This window comes from Leguminivora glycinivorella, chromosome 2, assembly GCF_023078275.1.
Source record: "Leguminivora glycinivorella isolate SPB_JAAS2020 chromosome 2, LegGlyc_1.1, whole genome shotgun sequence".
Taxonomy (NCBI): Eukaryota; Metazoa; Arthropoda; class Insecta; order Lepidoptera; family Tortricidae; genus Leguminivora; species Leguminivora glycinivorella.
In genome coordinates this window covers 4,745,654-4,771,626 of record NC_062972.1, presented here as the reverse complement: position 1 = coordinate 4,771,626, position 25,973 = coordinate 4,745,654, and the positions used below count along the sequence as shown (strand labels likewise).

General features: G+C 38.3%; 5 non-coding genes across 5 annotated transcripts; 2 read left to right on the top strand and 3 right to left on the bottom strand.

The window, feature by feature from the left end:
• Positions 1-353: 353 nt before the first annotated feature.
• On the bottom strand, positions 354-426 carry Trnan-auu. The gene has a single exon. It is a non-coding gene; the product is annotated as a tRNA-Asn (tRNA).
• A 225-nt stretch (positions 427-651) lies between these two features.
• Positions 652-724, bottom strand: Trnan-auu. The gene has a single exon. It is a non-coding gene; the product is annotated as a tRNA-Asn (tRNA).
• A 225-nt stretch (positions 725-949) lies between these two features.
• Positions 950-1,022, bottom strand: Trnan-auu. Its single transcript has one exon. It is a non-coding gene; the product is annotated as a tRNA-Asn (tRNA).
• A 118-nt stretch (positions 1,023-1,140) lies between these two features.
• On the top strand, positions 1,141-1,213 carry Trnan-auu. The gene has a single exon. It is a non-coding gene; the product is annotated as a tRNA-Asn (tRNA).
• Positions 1,214-1,438: 225 nt separating this feature from the next.
• Trnan-auu lies at positions 1,439-1,511 on the top strand. The gene has a single exon. It is a non-coding gene; the product is annotated as a tRNA-Asn (tRNA).
• Positions 1,512-25,973: the final 24,462 nt, after the last annotated feature.

Sequence of the window (25,973 nt, the reverse complement as noted above, 5' to 3'; positions counted from 1 at the left end):
TATTGTTATTCGATACCAAATTTATAGTGTATTTTAACAATAAATATAAGAAATACGATTAGATAGGAACTTATCATTATTTTGTGGAAATATATTTTTGTTTTTAAAGTTTCTAAAGAATCGATATAACACCATTTAATAAAATTACAAATTAAGTAATATATATTTATGATCTTCCTGGGTTTCCTTGCGGTCCATTTTGATATACGTGATGTCGCAACTCGGATATAAGCTAATATTCTTTATTTTATTTGGGCGAAACCACAAATGAGTCTGCTCTAGTTTGCTGATTAACTTTATTAGAAATCTTTAGTACTACGAGGCTTAGAATAAATTTAAAAGTGGAAAATGTCTGCCTTGGGTGAGACTTGAACTCACGGCCTCTGGATCAATATTCCAGCGCTCTGCCAACTGAGCCACCAAGACTTCAACCAAGCCAGCGAAATTTTCCACTACTAAGGTCAATGGGACCCGTAGCGACATCTACCGTAAGAGTGTTAAACTTCTTAAACGGCAACCGTAGTTCCAAGTCATATTGGAAATTCACCAGTTACGATGCGCTAACCATGCTAAATTTTTAACTTCTGATTAGCAGAAACGTCTGCAATCGATGCCACTAGGCTTAGAATAAATTTAAAAGTGGAAAATGTCTGCCTTGGGTGAGACTTGAACTCACGGCCTCTGGATCAATATTCCAGCGCTCTGCCAACTGAGCCACCAAGACTTCAACCAAGCCAGCGAAATTTTCCACTACTAAGGTCAATGGGACCCGTAGCGACATCTACCGTAAGAGTGTTAAACTTCTTAAACGGCAACCGGAGTTCCAAGTCATATTGGAAATTCACTAGTTACGATGCGCTAACCATGCTAAATTTTTAACTTCTGATTAGCAGAAACGTCTGCAATCGATGCCACTAGGCTTAGAATAAATTTAAAAGTGGAAAATGTCTGCCTTGGGTGAGACTTGAACTCACGGCCTCTGGATCAATATTCCAGCGCTCTGCCAACTGAGCCACCAAGACTTCAACCAAGCCAGCGAAATTTTCCACTACTAAGGTCAATGGGACCCGTAGCGACCTCTACCGTAAGAGTGTTAAACTTCTTAAACGGCAACCGGAGTTGCTGGCTGGCTTGGTTGAAGTCTTGGTGGCTCAGTTGGCAGAGCGCTGGAATATTGATCCAGAGGCCGTGAGTTCAAGTCTCACCCAAGGCAGACATTTTCCACTTTTAAATTTATTCTAAGCCTAGTGGCATCGATTGCAGACGTTTCTGCTAATCATAAGTTAAAAATTTAGCATGGTTAGCGCATCGTAACTGGTGAATTTCCAATATGACTTGGAACTCCGGTTGCCGTTTAAGAAGTTTAACACTCTTACGGTAGATGTCGCTACGGGTCCCATTGACCTTAGTAGTGGAAAATTTCGCTGGCTTGGTTGAAGTCTTGGTGGCTCAGTTGGCAGAGCGCTGGAATATTGATCCAGAGGCCGTGAGTTCAAGTCTCACCCAAGGCAGACATTTTCCACTTTTAAATTTATTCTAAGCCTAGTGGCATCGATTGCAGACGTTTCTGCTAATCAGAAGTAAAAAATTTAGTACTACGCTCAGTGAAAGATTCGTTACAGTGTACGAGTATTATAATAGTGTGCTTTGGGTTATGTTCGAGTAGAATATTGTTTTGTGTGTTTATTATGTCATTACTCTGGTAATTTAGACAAAAATCATCTCTTGAGGTAACACTTTAGTAGGAGTAAGTACTTAATGTTTTGTGTTTACTTAAAAATGTAGATACCTCTTATCATTTAATAAAAAAATGTGAAGTTTTACCTACAATTATTATTTACAAAAATAGTAATATCTGTACTTATTTTTACAGGTACATATGAGGTGTCAAAATCAATAAACTGTTATTATTTAAAGTACCTGTTTTATTATTGAAATGTGGTAATTTTATTCCAGTAGTGACTTTATGGCTGCTTTTCTTATTGCAGATATTTTAACAGATGATAGTACCTACTCAGTTAAGTTTAATTTATACCTACTTATAAAATTAAAACTTTTACGATGTTCTTTTTAAGAGAAGTTTGAAAAACAAATTGTCTGTTTAAACCACTAAGGTTATTTAATGAGAACTATTTGAACAGATTAATTGATTGAATAATTATTTTTTTGTTCGGTAAATGGACACAGAAAAAAGAAACACTTTTAAGTATTATCCGTTATAGTATCTGTAATGGATAAAGAAATAGTATATATATAGAAATAGTATAAATATATATATAGTTCAATACCCGTCAAAATAATTATGATGAACTATCGAAAACTTAAAACTGACGACACAAGTTAGAATGTCAATGTAAATGTCAATAATTTGCTTTAAAACTTTCAGTAAGCTGGGCAAAAAATAAAAACGGAAAAAGCATTTGTATCATCAACGGCTACACGTTTTACATCCAGCGAGAGCAGCAGAAGACGAAACGATGGCTCTGCACGTACGGCGCGAGGTGCCGCGCCTTGGTGTACACCACACATGACCTCGAGCTTATTCGAGCCACGTTGGACCACTGTCATGAGGCTCCCAGATTCGTCGTTAAAAACGGCGTCTTCTTTAGAATGTAATGCGATCGCTGTGCACAACTGCACGTACAGCGCCATCTCGCGCTTTAGGTTTTATGAACCATTGTCATCAGCCGCAGCGTGCAGCGTTTATTTCTTAAAGATGGTATCTCCTTTATTATATATATATCGCTGCGGCAGTTCGTTTCGTTTTAATCGTAATTAATGTTTTTTGACCTGATGTCGCCGCAAGCGTGTTAAAATAAAAGTCTGAATAATGGTGTCCTCGAAATGACCAGACGATAAATAATCTTTTATTTAATGTAAAAGTGGAAAATTACTGCCATGGGGAGATTTTAAGTGAACTCACGGGCTTTTGATCTATACTTCAGCGCTCTGCCAACTAACCACCAAGACTCCATCCATGCCATCGATTTCAGAAATTTCTGCTTGTCAAAATGTTAGATTTAATGTTTTAACGCACGATGCTCTCCCATCCTCTCCACATGGCTAGCCATCGCAGACGAGCAGCCTTGCTCACGCCGATAACGTTGGGCTCGCCCACTAGCTCTTCCACCTAGTAGTGCTAGTAAAGATTTTAATTTTTCTCTTCTAGCAACATGGATCAAGAATACACGAGGCAATGTACTCTTGCTACTCCGAGGCTACACTTTCTACCGCAAGCGAGCCGGCAGCAGACTGGTTGAGTGGCGATGTACAGCCAACAATATATGCTCTGCTCGTGTCTTCGTCTCACACCTGAAAGAACTCTCGACACACCGGTTCTGCGCAGAACACACACATCTTCCGCCTAAGTACATTATTAGGGATGGAATATATCATAAATTATAATGACAATGCTGATCACTCAGGATATAACGGATGTCCAGTATTTAATGGGACATCCTTCTAACAAATATCGGGATCCCGCGGGACTAAATATATAAATCCATTATACCGGAATTGACTTCCTGATGCGGGATTGCATGCCCTGTTAGATTATGTATATATATAGTATGACAGTCAAACACTATTACATTTTTAAACGATACCCTTGAACGGCCACTTGCACCTCCGAGTTTAGCGATTAATCCTGGGTTAGTAGATAATCCTGGAACGCGCAAGCAGATGAAATATATTTTTAACACTTGTTGAATTTAAAATATTTTTGATGATACCAGTGTGAGCATTGATTCATCTTAGCATTCTCTTCAAATGTAAATAAATGGTTAATGGCAGAGCATTTGTAAATAAAATTTTTGCTCTTTGAATTTATTATAACAGGCGACCTTGTGATTTCTATTGAACCGTAATCCTGACAATCCATAATCACTGCGATTCCGTTGTGATAAAACACGTCAGACTTGTGCTCGAAGCCGATCATCGACAAATTTATCAATGAAGTTATTTTTTTTTAGTAATTTGGGCCCGGAACAGCCGTGGATACCTCACCATGGTCATAGATGGGTACACGTTCTACAAGCGGCGATGCGGCAAGACGACGGAGGAGTGGCGCTGCAGCACGGGCGGCGGCGCGCTCAACTGCAAGGCTCGCATCATCCGCGTCGCGGGCACCGGCAAATTCAAGAGCATCATCACGGACCATTGTCACCCACCCTCGCAATTTAAACTAATCAAGGAATAAAATCATATACCGATCACAGGACAGCGGGTTTTATTCTAGACCTGCACTCCCAATGCGCTAACCTCATAATATGTAGAAAACCGCAGCCAGTGTTAATACTTTGAAATTATCGATGAGGCTGTTTCGGGGGGTTATTTTATCTTATACGTTTAAACGAGCAATTCTTGTATATTTATTTATTTATTTATTTATTTATATATATATTTATTTACACTGACGATCTCGGAAACCGCTCTAACGATTTCGCAGAAATTTGTTATGTGGGGGTTTTTGGGGTGAAAAATCGGTCTAACTTATCCTTAGGTCCCGGAAAACGCGAATTTTCGAGTTTTCATGCGTTTTTCTTCGCGCGCCATCTCGTGTGCAGTAGTTGTACTGTTAAGACAGAATTCTTTCGGTCGATGTAAGTACTATTTATTGCAAACACTAGATGGCGACACAGGACAAGGCTAAAACGAATAGAAAATACACTATTTGAGTTTTTGTGGCGAAATGCGCGCCATCTCGTGTGCAGTAGTTGTGTTGTTAAGGCTGAGAATTCTTTCGCTCGATGTAGGTACTATTCATTTTTGAACTAGATGGCGACACATGTCAAGGATACGAAACAGAACCGAGCGAAGCTCGGTTGCCCAGATATTAAAACTAATAAACTGAGATTTAGTCCTATATATTTGAATTTTATATTTCTTGGAAACCATGACCCTATCACTTAACATTGAGTTAAAACAACTCCATTTTTGCAGCCGGCTTAACTTAACATGTGTGGTGTAGTCGAGAGGTTAGCCAATGCTCAGGGTTGAAATGTAAGATGTGGCTGGTGACATAGTCATAAGTCACACTTGCAATGGTTAAATTCGCAGTCGTGGATTGCGGAATTGTTGGTAAACGCATTGGACCAACAATTCAACAAGGTGGAGTTCGAGTACCCTGTTATCCAGAGTCGCCCCTCTTGTTGATCACGGTTGATTTTTCATTGCGATTGATATCTCCATTCATAATTTTGCGCATTTGAAATTGACCGAAGATCGATTAGTGGCTCAAGCGTATTTACCTCTATATCATCTTGTTATTCAATATATTCTCAATAATATTCTCATTTCAGTGAGCTACGTCTGCAACGTGCGAGGCAAGGAGCTGTGCTTAGTCAACGGTTACAGTTTCTACCTCCAGAGGTGTATGAAGTCCAGCGTGGCGTGGCTATGCACGGCCAGGTCCAAAAGGTGCAAGGCCCAGGTGATCACAACCCTGGACAAGAAATTTATTAGTGCACATTTAGAGCATGAGCATTCTGCCCCCAAGTATATTATCCGAAATGGATTGTATTTCAAATTGTGAGTTCGTTTGTTTGGTTGTGTTTTACAATGTACCTTCTGATCTATTATCGTAGAGTTGTATGTATGTGTATGTACATATAGCTGTTTGTATGTACGATACTTTACTGATAACATGTATTTTTAAGTTAAAATTTTTGTCCTTTAGAAATTTAATAAACAAAAAAACCCTACAAATAAAAATAATTACAATAATAATCACTCACGCTCCAACGCTTTTGGTGCAAAATGCAAAATTGGATCGCTATGGGCCTGTCTTTCCACCAGAAACGATTTGGTAAGCAGCTCTTCTCCCTTTTGCCTAAGTCGACGACCCATGTCACGCACAAAACGCTTCGCGCCCGCACCCTAGCAGTCTTCCATCTCCATTCCACTCCAAAAGGAATAAAAAAGTTCCCTTGGCCAAGGGGGTGCATACTTTTGTCGCTTTGACGCCGCCTGGAATTCAACCGCAGCCTGGCGCTGTGGGTTGTGCAACTAAAGTTAAAAGCAGCGAAGGTGCTGAAACACCTAAATAAATAAATAAATAAATATTGGGGACACCTTACACAGATCAACTTAGCCCCAAACTAAGCAAAGCTTGTACTATGGGTACATACTTAAATAGATAAATACATACTTATATACATAGAAAACATCCATAACTCAGGAACAAATATCTGTGCTCATCACACAAATAAATGCCCTTACCGGGATTCGAACCCAGGACCGCGGCTTAGCAGGCAGGGTCACTACCGACTGAGCCAGACCTAGCGTCCGACATCAAACATCGCCCCCTCTCCCAACGAGACCAACGTCAGGCCATACGGGCTCTTGCCATCCGTGCAGATAAGACTCGGAGGCTCAAGAACAGAAGGCACGCCAGCCGACCTTAGTGCCTTCTGGACAAGGGCATGGTAACGCGTATGGCTGCCGGTACATCGATGGCAGTTCAAAGCATGATGGCCGTAAGCCTCCACCGTTAAAACGTAGTTGCATAAATGTGCTTGAATACATCGCAGCCTAGGCGAAAAAAAAAATAGCAATCGATGATGTTAATTGATGTGTCTTACTGCAAGACTACATTCTATGTTCGGTTGTTGTTAAGGTCAATGTTATTTTTATTTTAGTTATCTGGACAAAGAATTCCAAAGGCAAGAAGATGTTAATCATCAACGGCTTCAGTTTTTACCTGCACGCCGCACAACAGTATAAGAGCTACTGGCGCTGCACGCTGGGCACTACCAAGTGTAAAGCAAGAGTCACGACAGATTTTCTTAATCAGTTAGAGATTATTAATTTGGAACATAGCCACCCGGCGCCACAGTACTGTATAAGAAATGGGATGTTCTTCAAGCTAGCGTAAATCTAAATAGCTTTTGTTAGGTACATGGTTTTCACCTCAGGCCGAGGAAGCGGCGCACTGAGATGATGATGAGAGATTACTATCAAAATGAGCCCAGTGCAGGTTATTGTGTTCCTGGACTTTACCAAGTTTCCAGTACCTACAAAGTAATATATAACTGAATCTTTTTGCAAGTTTTACTCGTAGTATGACACTTGATCTTTTTCCATGTATAGGGACATTAGGGACTATAGGGTCATCAGGCTTTTTTTTTAAATTTTAATCGTTACTTTTAGTTATTTAGTTCTAACATCTGATATTGTCAAATGAGAATATTCTGTTTGTTATGTTGTAAACTTTTAAAATATTTTGGTAAGTAATTGAATAGATAGGTACAAGACTATTTTAAATCATTTGAATATAACTAAATATATATTTTGACACATCCCTCAAAGTTCTGATTTAGATACTTGTCATCCAAACAAACTTCGTAAATATCATCGGAACGAACTTATCTAAGATAATTAATAAATACCCTCTTTGGTTTACTTTTAGTAATATGGACGAAAAACGTGAGAGGGAATGAGATGGTGGTAGTGAACGGTTATTCGTACTGCAACGACGGCGGCACTCGGCGGGCGACCGTGTCTTGGCGCTGCACCAGTACCTACCACCGGTGCAGGAGCCGCCTGCTGGCCACCCCGGACCGCCGCATCATCCGCGCCAACCTCAACCATAACCATTCCCCTCATAACTTTATCATTAACAATGGAATTTATATCAGAGTTTAGCTTTTGACCGCAAACACCTTTTGACATTGGTTATCATTAAGACACACAATCGAGTATTTTTGTAAATGTACAGTATGTATTATGAATTTAAGGGTGTTGTTTTGAAATAGTTGGCTTCTAAATACCTAAAGCTGATTATTTCAAAAATGACGCGCCGCTTGTGGTTGCGGTTCACATTTTTTATTTATTTATGGACTTTAGGGCGGTGTTGCCCATAGCCAATGTCGAGTAAAAACTAAAAAGGGTAGGAAATTGTAGACGCGAAAAGATAAGGAATATACGGAATTTGTAGAAGTGGTCAGAACAGGCGGTTCACTTCTGGATTAGATTAGCTTGGTATGCTGCAGCTCGTCAGCGAGGAAGTTATGATGATAAGGAATTACACCTACATTAAGTACATGTGTATATACCACATACATTATAACTTAGATTCTCTTTGTATATTTATATTATATTTTAGTACATTCTTACAGTGATTGACTATTTAAGGCCCACGGTAAGCTCAAGAAGGCTTGTGTTGTGGGTACTCAGACAACGATAAGTATATATAATATATCAATACTTATATACAAAGAATAGATATTTGTTCCTGAGTCATGGATGTTGACTCAGGAACAAATATCTGTGCTCATCACACAAATAAATGCCCTTACCGGGATTCGAACCCGGAACCGCGGCGTAGCAGGCAGAATCACTACCGACTGCGCCAAACCGGCCGTCATTACAGACATTTCTTAAATTATACTATAAATATTAACTTAATGAAGGTTTTGTTTAGGTTATGTTGGACAATGTTGTTATGACTTTTTCATAATACTCCTACAGTAAATGTGCAATTGCACGCAAGCGGAGCGGAAATTATAGAAAAATCATTCCCTAGTGAGTTATGAAAAGTTATAGTACCGTATTTAACTTTTTTTTATCTTTTTAGGGTTCCGTAGTCAACTAGGAACCTTTATAGTTTCGCCATGTCTGTCTGTTCGTCCGTCTGTCCGTCCGCGGATAATCTCAGTAACCGTAAGCACTATAAAGCTGAAATTTGGTACCAATATGTATATCAATCACGCCAACAAAGTGCAAAAATAAAAAATGGAAAAAAATGTTTTATTAGGGTACCACCCCTACATGTAAAGTGGGGGCTGATATTTTTTTTTCATTCCAACCCCAACGTGAGATATATTGTTGGATACTAAGTTGGTTTACTAAGATCGTTTTTTGATAATATTAATATTTTCGGAAATAGTCGCTCCTAAAGGAAAAAAAAGTGCGTCCCCCCCCTCTAACTTTTGAACCATATGTTTAAAAAATATGAAAAAAATCACAAAAGTAGAACTTTATAAAGACTTTCTAGAAAAATTATTTTGAACTTGATAGGTTCAGTAGTTTTTGAGAAAAATACGGAAAACTACGGAACCCTACACTGAGCGTGGCCCGACACGCTCTTGGCCGGTTTTTTTTTTTACATATATTTTTATATTGAAAGTGTGATGAAAAACATTGTGTTGCAAAGTTAACAATATTCATTATTCAACTTCCGCCTCACTTGCACGATGTTCTAATATACTATCAGCTGCAGAAGTTCATGGAGAAATTATGAATGATTTCATTGATAAATTCTCCAGGCACTTTTGCAGCTAGTACAAAGAGTACATATTACAGGGCTGAGTGTACATAATTATATTGCTTGCGGCAGTCCGGACCAAACTGTTAAATAAATTTGTAAAAAATAAACGTGCCAATTGGATTTTCATTTCAAATGAGCTTTTTTGCGTTTAAAATTATGACTACCATATTAAAACGGAAATTCGAATAACATCCATGAATATTTTCCTGTTTTCAAACTGCATTGCTTAAATATTTATGTCCACTTGTCAACATAAGCTCACACTTGCTCCATCCGTGAGAATTGTTTTATAAAACGTTATTCAAAATTGGCTTGTCGAATCAAACTTTACACCTTAAATTATTTACTTGGTTTTCACTCTCCTGTTTTATAACCTCTCATAGTCGCCATGACAGATGGATGACACCTAGCAATGGAGTTTGCCACGCTGCCTGTTGTCTTGCTATGTGAACTTCTACTTTACCAACCGAGTCATAAGCTGTAGATTATTCAAAGAAATCTCATTTCTTTACATTTATTGCAGTAATATGGACTAAAAACGCGAGAGGCAACGAGACGGTGGTGGTAAACGGTTACTCCTTCTGCAAGAACGCCACGCGACGGGCGACCGTGTCCTGGCGCTGCACGAATACCTACCACAAGTGCAGGAGCGGCTTCCTGGCCACTCCCGACAGGCGGATTATTCGCGCCAACCTCAACCATAACCACGCCGCCCAAAAGTTCATTATCAAAAATGGAGTTTATATCAGAGTGTAAATCTTTGAATTCCGAGATTCTTACTACACTTGAGTAATTTGTATTATGATGGAGTAATGTGTAAGATTTGCATGGTTTGTTCGTGTTTAGAATACGATAATTTTTTGACTTTTTATTGGTGGTTTAAAAGTAAAAAATATTTTTATATGTACCCAAATATGCGGTAGGATACAGTACAGATGTAGTGCGAAAAGATTTGCCTTCGTATTGTTACGAAAACGTACGAACGTGTCATGCTATTTCAGTCAGTATCAGTACGAGATGTACTGACTTTGACTGCACTAGCATGACAAATACGAACGTTTCCGGAGAAATACGAAGGAAACCCTTTTTGCACCACATCTGTATACTACATACTGATACTATTTGTGAAGAAACATTGCTTGCAACTATGGGTATAATAATATTGCAAAGTAAGCAATATTCAAATACCGCCCCACGTTGCACAATGTCATTTGTATTACAGGGTGTGTACTATCAGCTACAAAAGTGCATGGCGAATTTATCAATGAAGTCATTGACAATTTCACTTTTGCAGGTAATAGTACATAATTAGTGCCCAGTAGTAGTTAGATCCCAGACAAAATGATAATTTTTTTAAAAATAAACGTGGAACTTGGATTTTCATTTTTAATGAATTGTTTTTTGCGTTCACGAGTATACTCTTGAAATATATGAAGACCGTGTTAATAACATAAATTCGAATAACATGAATATTTTCCTGTTTTACAAACTTTATTACATAAATATTCAATCGTACTTAGGTATGATTGCTTGTTTATTTCCAGTAATATGGACTAAAAACGTGAAGGGCAATGAGACGGTGGTGGTGAACGGTTACTCCTTCTGCAACAACGGCACGCGACGGGCGACCGTGTCCTGGCGCTGCACGAATACCTACCACAAGTGCAGGAGCCGTGTCCTGGCCACTCCCGACAGGCGGATTATTCGCGCCAACCTCAACCATAACCACGCCGCCCAAAAGTTCATTATCAAAAATGGAGTTTATATCAGAGTGTAAATCTTTGAATTCCGAGATTCATAGTACACACTTGAGTAATTTGTATTACGATGGAGTAATGTGTATAATTTTGCATGGTTTGTTCGTGTTTAGAATACGATAAATTTTTGAGACTTTTTATTGGCGGTTTAAAAGTTAAAAAAAAAGAAATATTTTTATATGTACATACCTAAATATGCGGTAGAATACAGTACAGATGTAGGTCAAAGTTAGTTTTCTTTAACATTTAAAATGATTGGTACTTACAGCAAATTACATAACTCCTAAGTCCCAATTAGGGCAAAACCTTTTTACTGCAATTGCAACCGCATTGAACTGAGAAACTGTGATGAAATTATGTCGAATAATAATTTCTTACAAAGTCTGAGGTAGAAATTGATTAGGTTATCAAAAATATTATTACTTATTTTTAAGTTTGTACCTATTTGTTAAGTTTGTACATTAATTTGGTACTTTTCAGTGATATGGACAAAAGATGTAAGAGGCAAAGAGTTGATTGTAGTTAACGGCTACAAATTCTATAAAACTGGTGTAAACGGCCTCAACGCAGTATCGTGGCGATGCACGCACACACACAAACAGTGTTCGAGCCATGTCACCTCCCAGGGCCGCAGGATCCTTCGAGCGAAGTTGGATCATACCCACGAGCCTCTCAATTTTGTCATACGCAATGGTGTATACTATAAAGTTTCAAAATGTTCAAATCTGAATAAAAAATAATCAGGATAATCTTAAGATAGCTAAAATAAGAGATTGCTGTTAAAGGACCTAGTTATTTGAAAGACCGTTTATTGTTTGTAGGCACGCTCTTCATATTCCTGTATTTTTTTGCATTGGTGCTTAATAAAGAGTTCTTGTATTGCAATGCATAATCTGCATCTTTTTGTGTCACACGTATTTTGTGATATTTTTAATAAAATAACAAAAAGTACCTATCATAACAAAATAATATACTAAAGTATATAATATACATACATACAGTAGGTATTCGAATATATGTTAACGGTATATAATAGGTGTAAAATAGGTAATATAGATGTAAAATTGATGTCAATTAAAAATATATAATGTATTGGAAATGGGTGCCAACTTTATTTGATTCGTGTAAATATTTTTCCAGTAATCTGGGCAAAAACGGCGCGAGGAAATGATATGGTAGTTGTCGATGGTTTTTCATACCGCTACAGCACCGTGAGGGAGAAAACTATATCGTGGAAATGCAGACAATCGGGTATCGGCTGCGCGAGTAACTTCCTGGCCACGAGGGACGGAAGGGCCATCATCAGAGGTAACTTCGTCCACAACCACACGGCCCCGAAGTTCGCCATACGAGACGGCGTTTACAGACCTGAAGGACTGTCTCAGCGTGTCAATGTCGAAAAATGTGTTACCGTCATGAAGTTATTTAAGGCGGAGTAAACTGTCACTTTTTTGCCGGTACCGTCATATTTAGGAAATAATTATATTTTAAAATATTATTTTGACTAGAAATACAATGTTATAATGCATAATTGCATATACAAGAAAAAAAAGTGTGTCTTGTAAATCTTGTAATAGACAAATACCACTTTCATGGCCCCTGGCAGGGCAAAAAACGCTTTATGGTGATGAGAAAAAGTGGCTTGATTCACAGCAGCAAGTTTGTATGAACACTGGGCTGGGATAGCTTTATTGCTATTCTTTCCAGGTCGCTGTTGGACTTCTGGATTGTTACATATGTTTACTGTATAGTTCCTTAATAAACAACAACATAAAACAACGCATTGTTGATTACTTGTCATTTCATAACCTTGTTTGTACAAAAAACATATCTGTTGGTCGCTCTGAGCTGGTAACTCGGAGTGCATTCGATCCTTGCCGAGAAAGCGTCATTATTTGCACATATACCTTTGCCTAGTAAGTGCCTACCCACTCTTTGTATTATTTTATAAGAATATTTAATATTCATATATGTATTACAGTAATTTTCGCGAAAGGTGTCAAAGGAAAGGAGACATCGATAGTCAACGGCTTCTCATTCCGAGTCAATAAAGCGAATAAGAACACAGTATCATTGCAGAAGTCATTTTCTGGCTAGAAAGAATGGTTTTATTATACGCGGGCAGCTTGGCCACGTCCATTACGCCCCTGGTTTTATCATTCGGGATGGAGTGTATATCAAACTAAGCAGTCGTTTTCAAATTACTGATTGAGCAAGTTTGATCCTGCTCACGTCTCCTGATTTACCTGCTTGAATTAATGCAAGCGAATATCCAAAAGAATTGGAAAGTGATAAAATGCCCCTATCTATACGTACAAAATGGTCTATCTTTTGCATTAGCCTTAATATTAGTTCATTTAGTTTACATATTTTTATGACTTTGTACATCCTAACAACTTTCTCGATGTAATACTATTTTAAAAAACTGTATTACCTACACTTCTAACAATGATAAAATATGTGACATTATCTGGGTAAAGGGACCTTATTGTTGATGTCGAGCGATTTTCGTGTACAAATTCGACGCCGCGGGACGTAACAAGAACCATCGATAATAAGGTCCCTTTATCCAGATAATGACACATAGGTACATAACATAAATAACTACTATGTTTTTTGATAACTCTGTGTCGGGGCAATCATACCTTTCGTCTTAATACGATTTAAGTAGCTATAATCTATAATATAATGTAAGTATATAAGTAGCACTGGTAACAATGCTGGTAATTTTCCTATGGTTCCTGAACCCATCATAGAGCCCTTATGATAATATGGTAGATAAATAGAATAGTTAAAGTAGTGTATGTTTTTCTTTTCAGTGACCGTGGTGAAAAATTCTAAAGGAAAAAATACAGCGATAGTAAATGGCTACTCATTCTACGCCAGAACAATAAATCGCAGCACAGTGTCCTGGGTCTGCACTCAGAACAACATCTGCAGAAGCCATTTTGTAGCCACTAAGGATGGGGTCATCGTTCGTGCCAATCTTGATCATAATCATGCCGCCCCTAATTTTGTTATTCGAAACGGAGTTTATATAAAGCTTTGAGTTACTTATAATACCTAAGATAAAATAGTTTTATTTTCTTTATTTAAATTAACGAATACCTAAAGGAGTAATCTCCAGCTGCGGAAATGATGTACATATTAAATGCAGTGTTTTGTGGTGCGCGTTTTCACATTATCGAGTCCGATATCGGTTGTAGGACCGATATCCTATATATGAAGATTTGCTTTTGTTATCTTTCCTACATCTGATATCGGATCGGATAATGTGAAAACGCTCTGACTTTGCCATGTGTGGTTGCATAAATTTGGATATATTTGAGTATATTAATGTGTAAGTATTGATTTAAACTAACACGATCTTCACTCATATTATTAAATTAAAACGGGACTTAATCGCGTAAAACTTGTCGGGTTAAATATAAAACGTAAGTTTTACGCGATTAAGTCCCGTTTTAATTTAATAATATAAGTATATTATGTTTGTTTAAACATATAATACATTTACATAATAAATATTTACAATTCACTTATTCATCAATTCATCATGCATTTGTGGTGTATGGTGTTGGACATTCGCTGTTTAGTTTTTCAATGGTGTATAAATTAATTATCATTTTTAATATAGTAAATGTAATTTTATGAATATTTTGTAACTACCTACAACAAAATTAAATCAGTGTGTAAACTAGCCTTAAAAATCTATATTATTTATGGTTTATCATTCTTGTATGTTGGTGTAGGTGTAGGTGTAGTTTGTGGACATTGTATATAATTTTTCTTCAGTCACCCGTCGACCACCAACGCTGTAGAGTTCGAAACGTCGGGATGTATTGTAATTAAATATACGCGATAAACCATTTCTATATTTTATTTTGTTTCAAGATGAACCTTTTTTATTTTCGGTCACTCTGCCTGTAGTAGTCAGGTCACTTTGCTAGTAACATGCCCCGCCCAACTCCATTTTAGTTTGGTAATAACGAAACCCACCACGTCTTGTATCTTGGTGCGACTACGGATTTCGGTATTCCTCACTAAATCTTGCATCTTGATACCGAGCGCTCCATGGCTCTCTGTGCTACTCGTATCATATGCACAGCCTTCTTAGTGAGCGTCCATGTCTCAGCACCGTAGGTCATGGGTGGACACATTGATTAAAGAGGCGAGTTATCAGGCATTGTGGAATGTCAGCGGGTTTGAGAATGTTTGCTAGTTTATTGAATGCCGCCCAACCGAGCTGGATTCTCCTGGAAATCTCCTTTTCTTGATGTGTTTTGTCAAAAGATAGAACATGGCCAAGATATACGTATTAGTCGACCATCCCTACTACTTACCTCTAGGTACAATATAAGTAAATGTCAAATGTGGGTCAGCTACTTATAATTTTTCTTCTGTTTCCAGTAACCATAGTAAAAAACATAAGAGGAAAAGAGACAGCTATAGTCAGCGGCTTTACTTTTTGCTACGACAGAGTATACAAAGAGAAGATATATTGGCAGTGCACGCAGAACAACGTGTGCAAGAGCCGGTTCGTCTCCACCAAGGACGGACGTATTCTGCGCGCCCCTTCCGAACATTGTCACGCGCCCCCTAAGTTTGTTATTCGAAACGGAATTTACATCAAAATCTAGCTTGGTTATTTCGTTTCTTAACTAGTACTGAGATAGTTAGCAAGTTCAATGTGTAGGTAATAGAAGTTTAGACTTTAATAGGTGGTAAATAGCAGATATGGACATTTTATATAACAAATACCTACCCCCTTATTCGTTTGTCCCTTTTTGACGTATTGGTGTGATGGAAAGAGACAAACGAACTTAATCGGCTTGATAACTTTAGTGTACGTTTATGAATAAGGGGGATAGTGTTGTTCTAAAATTAAGCAGACACGGCGTAAAAGCGATCCGACCCTAATTCCTGAATTTCAAACCAGGTTCTAATCCTGACTCCGATCGAATTCGGATCGAACGTAGTGTGAAACCGCTCTAAAAGTAAATCGACTTTTCTGTGTTGTTATTCTGGCTCGATGTTCAAGTAACAATAGTAAGTACATACATTAAATAAAAAAATATTTTAAAGTATGAAGCCGTTTGTCTACTTTCGACATGTAAAGTTGTTGCCCTTTCATTTTATTTTTATAAATTTGCCTTATCATTATGCATTGAAACCTTAAACAAATATTGTTCTTATAATACGTGTCAGGCATATCCAATAGATCACGACGAGACGAGTCAAAGCATAGGTACGTATTTAATAGTATAAAGTTTATACCACGCGTGCAAAGTAAACTAAATACATCTTAGGTAAATTAAATAGCATGAATTAATTTCAGTAACATACGTCAAAACCAAAAAGGAGAAGGATATAGCGAAGGAAACGGATTCTCCTTTTGCATCAACCACAATCCAAATAATTTGAATGTGTCGTGGAGGTGCACAGAATACCAGAGCAACTGCAAGAGCCGATTCCTAGTCACTAAAAAAGACGGACGAATAGTGAAACCATACTTTCATTTCGAACATAATCGTGTGGCGCCACCATTTGTTTTAAAAGATGGGGTTTATTCTACTGTGTAAAAAAAAGTGTTAGGTTTCTGTATAGAGTGTCCCACGGCTATGCCACATGGAGGGAATGTTCCTTAAATATTGTAGATAGAACATTTTACTGAAAGAAGACACTGACTGCGTTCATGTATTAATAAATTTATGTGGGTGTGTGTGTGGATTATGAGAATTTCTTAGTACTGTGTTGATCATAATAATTATGTTAATAAAAAATATTGCGAGCATACAGGCTTTTGGTTTCGCCTCCAATTGTTACTCGCGCCACTCAGTTTTTTTACGTCTCTTAAACAACAGTTACATAAAATACTATTTTGATTCAACTTTTTTATATTTTTAGTAATCTTGGCTAAAAACACTAGAGGAAACGAAAACGCAATCGTCAACGGATTTACGTTTTACAACGATCCTAGAAATAAAAAGAATAAGGCATGGAGATGCACAATGGGAAGACTTTGCAAGAGCCATTTCCTGGCCACTCAGGAGGGGAAGGTGATCCGAGGCAACTTCAAGCACACCCATGAAGCTCCGCCGTACATTATACAGGACGGAGTTTATATCAGAATAGACTAAATATTACTATCAGTTAACCCATTAATTCATTTGTATAATTGTTATTATTTCAGAGATTTTTGATAACATTAGGAATAAATTTAAAATGAAAATGAAATTGAATATTAAGAAAAAGCAGACTATGAAATTAAAGACGTGGTTCAATCTAAAGGGCCAAGACTCCGTCACATTGATGGGGCAGAAGCAGCTATAGCTTAACTGACAGAGTTTCAAGCTCAAGTATCGACTAATTTAAATATTTTTCCACGGTTCAATTATTCTTAAGTAATAGGCTATTTAGACCATAATAAATTGACGACTTATCCGTGTACCTAAGTGTTGTTTCAGAAATATATATTTTGTAAATTATAAATGTTAAATGGCGGTTTGTTGTTTCATTTTAGATACATTCTTTAATACTAAATGATGGCGCTATCTAGAATTTGAAACGAAAGGGTGACTAAGACCATTTCTTGTAGGTATTATAAATACAGCTTTTCATTTAAGACTCTGATGGAAAGTTTTACGATTATTACACATTAAGCAGAAAAAATTAAAAAAGAAGCACTAGTTGAATAAAACTGCCGGGGCTGAGCATTAATAATGTACTATTCACTAATTAAAATTAAATCAAATTGATTCACTGATTTATATTTGTCCAAAACATGCAATTTTTTTTGAGAACAAAGGCCTTTATCGACGTAAAGTACAATGCTAAAATATTTTAAATCATACATATTTAATAACTCATGTTTCAGTGATCTGGGCTACAAACACAAAAGGCAAGGAGACGGTGGTGGTCAACGGCTACTCGTTCTGCCTCAGCAAATTCAGTAAGACGACCGAGTCGTGGAAGTGCACGCAGAACAACAGCAGGACCCGGTGCAGGAGCACTTTCCTGGCCACGAGGAATAGGGAAATTATTCGAGCCAGCCTCCAACACAATCATATTGCCCCTGAGTTTATTATTCGTAATGGGGTTTACATTAAAACGTAATATATTCAGTTCTAATATAAGTGCTGTTCATATTTATTTAAAACTACTTTCTAGTATTTTTTTTGTATTTGTTTTATATAATTTCATAATAACATAGGTGTTGAAATTAGATAAATGGAAATGAATTTCTTTGCTATGCCAATTGTTAACCCATTGTACACACAATGTTTACCCCATCATGCAACTCACAAAATATCGCATTATACTGTTCCACTTTTTATGTTTCTGTTGGTTTAACCCTTCAGTAGGCCTAGCACATGATGGCCGCGGGAGTATGTCGCCGCGAGATAGATGCCACGTCTTCTTCTAACTGTATTAATGACATAAGGATGGGTAGTCTATCTCGCGGCGACATACTCCCGCGGCCATCATGTGCTAGGCCTACAGGTGGCGAAATCCGGGAGCCGACCGCACGTAAAGTGGCAGGTAACCGGGAGCCGGACTTGAAATAAAAAGCTGTTGAGTGGCAAGGATACCGATAAAATGACAGAAAAAGTTTACCCTTGAGTGGCGGGGCCCTCACGGGTGGTCATCGCGAATGTCACTTGTGTTACAAAAATTATAATTTCTCAAAAAGTGTAGGGATGTTGTGCATAAACCATATATCACTAGATTCATTATGAAACGGCTGAAATCATTCCATAGCAAAAAAATACATTCCATTTATGTGAATTTTGCTAGACTCGATCAAATATCAGGTGGCTACGTTTTCCACTTCCATGTATTAAAGTAACTTTATTTAGGAAAACAAACAGTAAATTGTATAAAAAAGTAATTCAGGGACTTAAATATACATTTATTTACACTTATATCCCTTTTTTTAACATATTACAGTACAATTTTTGCAATAAAGACGGTTTTTAAACACGTGTCTCAAATATGGCAGGCGGTTGGTCCAATCAAATTGGGTCATATTTCAAGCTGTTTTGAAGTTGAGGGTGTTGGACCTTTACTGAATGCCGTCCTTGTTTAGTGACGAATGGTTCGTGCAAGTGTGAGGAAGCTAGATACAGTTTTAGACGGTTTTATTTATATATTTAGGTATATCGTCGCACGGGGTCCGGGAGCCGGTCCCTGCCACTTATCGGCTTGTTTTTCCCAGAGTCCGGCTCCCGGCGCCTGCCACTTAACGGAATGTTTTATAAAACGACCGTGCCACTTATCCCCTATGCAACTTGTAGCTCCGCCACCTGAAGGGATATTTTGCAATTTACTTTAAAGTTTGATCCATTGCTGCCTTTACCGTATTGTAATTTTGTCTATGTACTTTAAAGGGTCCTTTTTAGGGTTCCGTAGTCAACTAGGAACCCTTATAGTTTCGCCATGTCTGTCTGTCCGTCCGTCCGTCCGGCCGTCCGTCCGCGGATAATCTCAGTAACCGTTAGCACTAGAAAGCTGAAATTTTGTACCAATATGTATATCAATCACGCTAACAAAGTGCAAGAATAAAAAATGGAAAAAAATGTTTTATTAGGGTACCCCCCCTACATGCAAAGTGGGGGCTGTAATTTTTTTTCATTCCAACCCCAACATGTGATATATTGTTGGACAGGTATTTAAAAATGAATAAGGGTTTACTAAGATCGTTTTTTGATAATATTAATATTTCCGGAAATAATCGCTCCTAAAGGAAAAAAAAGAACTTTATAAAGACTTTCTAGGAAAATTGTTTTGAATTTGATAGGTTCAGTAGTTTTTGAGAAAAATACGGAAAACTACGGAACCCTACACTGAGCGTGGCCCGACACGCTCTTGGCCGGTTTTTAAAGAATATATGTATTTTTATTGACTTGCTTGTGTGGTGCATTTATTTTATTAAGTAATACCTACCTCATTTTTTTTAGTGATTTGGACAAAAAACACAAAAGGAAAAGACATGGCGCTGATCGATGGGTTTGCGTTCATCCTCAATAACGTAAATAACATAAATTGCTCCCAATATTACTCCAAAAAGTGCAAGAGCCATTTTCTGGCCACCCAGGACGGGACGATAATGCGCGCCAAACTGGAGCACAATCATGTAGCGCCACATTTTGTTGTACCTACGTGATGGAATTTATATTAAATTGTGATGGAATTTAATATTAAATTGTAATGTACATTTGTATTCTTGTATATATCTACATATTTACATAAAACGTCTTATGGATTAAGTACACTAGGGAATACATACATTAGTACTACATTACATCAGAGGCCGGGAAAATGAGGATTTCCGGCCAAGTGGGTATATAGGCCGGATAGGGATACGAGGCCGGGAATCCGTTTTCACGCCGAGGCATGTATAGTGCTTTTCTCAAACATACAATGAAATAAAAAAAAATGCTCTAAAGGGCAATATTTTACTTATTAAGTGACAAAATACAAATAGACATATGAATACTAGTAATTAAACGAATTTCACGTGCAAACGTCAACGATAAAAAGCTTATTCTAAAATTACATTACAATACATTGTTTGTGAACGATACGCTAGGATCCATTTTGGAACCAAATTGGAATACACTCAAACGTCAAGTGTGACAAGTGTCCAGGTCACACAAAAATTAAGAAAAAAGTGACATGACAGTACTGACAGCTTACTTAAAAAAGTTACTTTGCAGGCCTAGGCCTAAAAAATAATATGAAATCCCTTTACAGTCCTCTCGAGTTGTTGCGCCCAAAAAGCGATACTTCCCAGCCCATTTTAAGGAACGTAAAGACAATATTTCATTGCATGTTTGAGAAAAAACATTATTGTAATTTTAAGTTTGTCTTATTACGTTATCAGATTCAATATTGCCATTATTGGTTGTGTTTTTAAGTTAGATTATGATTATTGTTCTAAGCAAATCTTACAATATTGTTTTTCAGTTATTTTTGCAAAAAACTTGAAGGGAAAGGAGATGGCGCTCATCAACCGTTATACGTTCCGCATTAACAAGCAAAATAATAAAAATATCTCCTGGAAGTGCACGCAATATAGCAACAGCAACATACGGTGTAAGGCCCACTTCTTGGCCGCCCGGGACGGGAACATCATCCGCGGGTACCTAAGCCACAACCACGCCGCCCCCGGGTATATCATACGCGATGGAATTTACATTAAAGTGTAACTTAATATTAAAACCAGTCCAACTATATACTTACATTTTATACCACTAAGACCCACTTTCACCAATCACTTAACTCCGGGTTAGTTGGCTGTCATCTGTCAAATTCCATATAAAATGGAGGGTTAACCCTCGGGTTAACCTTCCATTTTCGTCGGTGCAAGTGGCCCTAACTAATATTATGGATGTGTAAATATAAGTTGATGCTTATGATTATCATTTTTATTATTGTATTTGGTATTACCTACAGTTTAAGTGAGAATTTACTATTATGTAATTTGTTCATTACCAAAATCCCTAACTGCTTAGGCAGCGTCCCCACTTAGGCGTCGCGTGTCTCCCGGCGCGCAACGGACGTCTCCGCCACGCCGCTTGAATGTAATTCAAAAAACGTCTCCTCAGTACATTTTGTACAGGAAGGACGTAAGACGCGCCCCGTGGCGGAGACGTCCGTTGCGCGCCGCAAGACATGCGTCTTAATAAGTGTGGATGGTCCCTTATATTTTTCGAAATATATCAGTCTCACGTTAGTATAAATATTTTAACATGTTTTTCTTGTACCAAATCAGCGTAGGTACCTACATTAAAAAAAGTATGATTATATTTTAGTGTTATGGACCAGAAGTCAGAGGGGAACGGAGCTGGTAGTAATCAACGGGTACCCGTTCGGGCCCCACAGCGTGCGGAAGAACACGGTGTCTTGGATGTGCACTCTGCACCACAAGTGCCGGAGCCGGCTGCTCACCACCCCGGACCGGGTCATACTGCGCGCCGACTTCAACCACACCCACGGGCCTCCCAAGTTCGTTATACGGAACGGGATATATATTAAAGTCTGAAATTGTCTGATTACTTATTCACTTTCTTTGGTGGACGAACACTGAACACCGGCCGACCGACGACCGGTCTGGCCTAGCGCGTACTCTGCCTGATACGCCGCGGTCCCGGGTTCGAATCCCGGTAAGGGCATTTATTTGTGTGATGAACACAGATATTTGTTCCTGAGTCACGGATTTTTTCTATGTATATAAGTATTTGTATATTATGTATATCGTTGTCTGAGTTCCTGCAACACAAGCCTTCTTGAGCTTACCGTGGGACTCAGTCAATCTGTGTAAGAATGTCCTATTATATATGTCGCAGGGAAATGGCCAACCACGCAAGATGCCAGTATAGCGAATCCATTTTGTCATTTATATAGAAAATTTCAGTCATTTGACTAAATCCCTGACTCTGTTTAGTGAAATCACAAAATCGGCCAATAGACACGCCACGTTTCGTCATTTCACTAGTTTTGTTAAGGGATTTGATAAAATCCCTGAACCACGGCAGTAAGTTGACGAAACGAACTCAAAAAGTCAATTTCATTTAACATTTCGCTACACGAATTTCGGGAATGATTAAGTCTTAACTGAAATATGGTATACATATAATAAATAAGGTGATTTGATCAAATCTCTGGACAGGTTTCGTCGCGAAATGATAAAACAAGTTGACTTTATAAGCTCGTTTCGTCAACTTACTGTTGTGGTTCAGGGATTTTATCAAATCGCTAAACAAATCTAGTGAAATGACAAAACGTGCCATCTATTGGCCGATTTTGTGATTTCACTAAACAGAGTCAGGGATTTAGTCAAATGACTGAAATTTTCTAGAGAAATGATGAAATGGATTCGCCATTTTGACATCCTGCGTGATTTGATCATATCCCTCGATCAAATCTCTGTTTTGGCCATTTCCCTGTGACATATATATACTTTTACTGAATAGGTTATAAAACTGTACCATCTTATGGCGCCACAACATGGCCGAGGATGGAGGGAGATCATGCGTTTGCTACTTTAACATGTTACAAACGTTATCAACGTAAAGAAACATTTAGTTGCTTTCACGTGGCCGTATATTATTTTAATGTTGTCACTATGTTCCCAATTTTTCAAGAGTTTCGAAGAGTTGTTTAATATTAAAAAAAAACTCAATTATTCGTAAATTTCATTTGTATTTTTAATTCAGAATATAAGCTGAAGCACATATATTTCCATACTTGTATTTAATTATTATTTCCAGCATCAGAAGGATTTTGACGTAGGCACTTAATAAATAAGTAGAAATAATACATTCTCTGTTCAATCCATACTTGGCGCCGTCCCATTTGGCCTCTACTTCTTTAAGGCCGGGCGGGGCAGCGGCAACGGCTGAAGCACTGAAGCGGCGCAAATGTGGCCAGCATTATGGGCACTTTTCCGCAGGGTTCGGATTTGGGAAATTTATTTGGTAGTTTAGTTTATAAGGGAAATTTTAGATATTAAGAACGAAGACTGATTTATGTATGATTGTATTTAATGCTTTCTGTAATTGCTTTTGTATATGTAAACTGTGTAATAAATTAAATGTGTGTAATAATTCCATATCCATACTAATATTATAAGTGGACAGAAGTGTGTCTGTTTGATTGTCCGTCTTTCACGGCAAAACGGAGCGACGAATTGACGTGACTTTTTAAGTGGAGATAGATGAGGGGATGGAAAGTGACATAGGCTACTTTTTGTCTCTTTCAAACGCGTTCGAAGCCGCGGGAAAAAGGTAGTTTACATATTTGTAGTGAGCTGGACCGTGAACGCGTGAGGGAAAGAGATGGTGATAGTAAACGGGGTGCTGTAAGAACACAGTGAGGAGGAAGACGATATCGTGGAAGTGCACGTCATCTTCGTACAACCGCTGCAAGGGCCACCTGCTCGCCACGCACGACAAGAACATACTCAAGGCCACGTTGGTACACAACCACGCGGCGGAAACTCTATGTCACGGACAACAGGTGCCGTAGCCGAATGGCATTTCTCCGACGCGAAACGAAAACGAAACGCTGTGAAAGGTAGTCTGGCTCTGTCACGCCAATACGCAAGAGCGATAGAGATAGATATCTACGAGCGTTTCATTTCGTTTGCGTTTCGTAAGCGTTTGTGCCATTCGGCTACGCAGCGTTTGTGTCATGAGGATTGTTAACATTAATGCTGATAATACACTATCATATACATTATGTATATGAGCATTGATCTGTATGCGTCCCTTTTTCTCCAACATGGATAAAAAGGACGGCATGTTGTCTATGATCATATTTCTATGATAGTGTAATATCGGCCTAAGCAAATTTTGCGGTAATGTTATTATTAAAGCTCGGCCACTCGCGCGTTTTGATAGCGTAGGCGGAGCGGTAGTGGAGCGTCAGCGGAGCGCAACGATAGCGGTGCGCCGGACGAACACTGGCGTTGCATCCAGCGGACGCTGGCGGGAACTAATGAGCGCGTATTGCGAGCGGAACGCTATCATTGCGCTCCAGTAACGCTACGCTATCAAAATGCTTCATGTGTGGCGGAGGCTTTATGTTATGATTAAGCACTTTCAATTCCATTAAACCTAAAGCTAAATTGAAAAAAATCCATGCGGTGGCAAACTACAGAAAGACAAACAAACAAAAAGAAAACACAAAGAAACAGAAAGAAACAGAAAGGCAAACTAAGAAGAGTATGTAGTGTAGGTACCTGCAATATTTTTTTATAATTCATCATTACTTTAATTTGAACGGCACTGGTTTTTCAGTGGCGTGGTACAAGAACACTCGAGGTCGTCAGCTGCTCTTAGTAAACGGACACACGTTCTACATGAAGAAGCAGCATCGGGCGACCAGCCTGTGGAGATGCACCTACAGCGGCAAGTGCAAGGCCAAACTGACAGTGACGCATCTGCAGGAGGTCGTCACTGGTTTCTTGGAGCATCATCATCCAGCACCGAAGTATATTATACGGAGTGGAATTTATATTAAGCTTTAGATTAAAAGATATTCTGGTAGGCGTAGACTTTGCCTTAAATTAAATATGTACTTCTTAATACCATAGCATTCTCAAAGGTCATAACCATCGCCCACTGGTTTGTACCAGTGCAATCAGTCAACGCAGAGCAGTTTGTGGTTCTGGCGAGCTGTTGCAGAGTAGCGATCTCCGGTTTGTTATCACATAGCCCAGTAGAATCTGCATCACTTTCTAAATTTGTGCTTGTTTACCTACTACTTATTGGGCTACTCTAATCATGCATGTGAAACTATTTACTAAATGGCTACTGTTAAGATCAACTTTTTAAAAACAAGTTCTATTTGCATGTTTTTGATAGTTTTACTTAGTGTGACATTGTATTTATTTTCTTTAATTTAATGTTATAATTATGTAATGGATTTGTAATGAGTTAAAAAAATATTGACCTGAATATGCCACAGTTTCGTTTTCTTTTAACCCCTTATTTGCCAAGAGTGACCCTGAAGCTTTAGTAGTTTCATATGCTCTGCCTACCCCTTTATGGGATACAGGCGTGATTGTATGTTATGTATGTTGTTGTTGTTGACCTGAATATAATGATATTATGTAGATTAGTTATATGTATATATACGATATTAAACTAATTAACACGACTATTACTCATAATTCTAAAGTCAAAACTCCTGTTATACCACCTTTTTTATGACGGAGTGGGAATGCAGTTACGCACGATGTGTGGGACTCGCCGATTCTCTTCACCCTCAGGCGAGAGGGGGAAAACTTGGCCCTACCCACTAAACCCACTCCGGCGTTTCATCCTCTTTGCCATTCGTGAGGGCGCGCTGGGATCGATGCATATGTCATTCACCATGGCGCTCTCCGGCCTATTTTGCTTATACGAGAATTAATAAATTATTTATAATAGAATTAATATTTG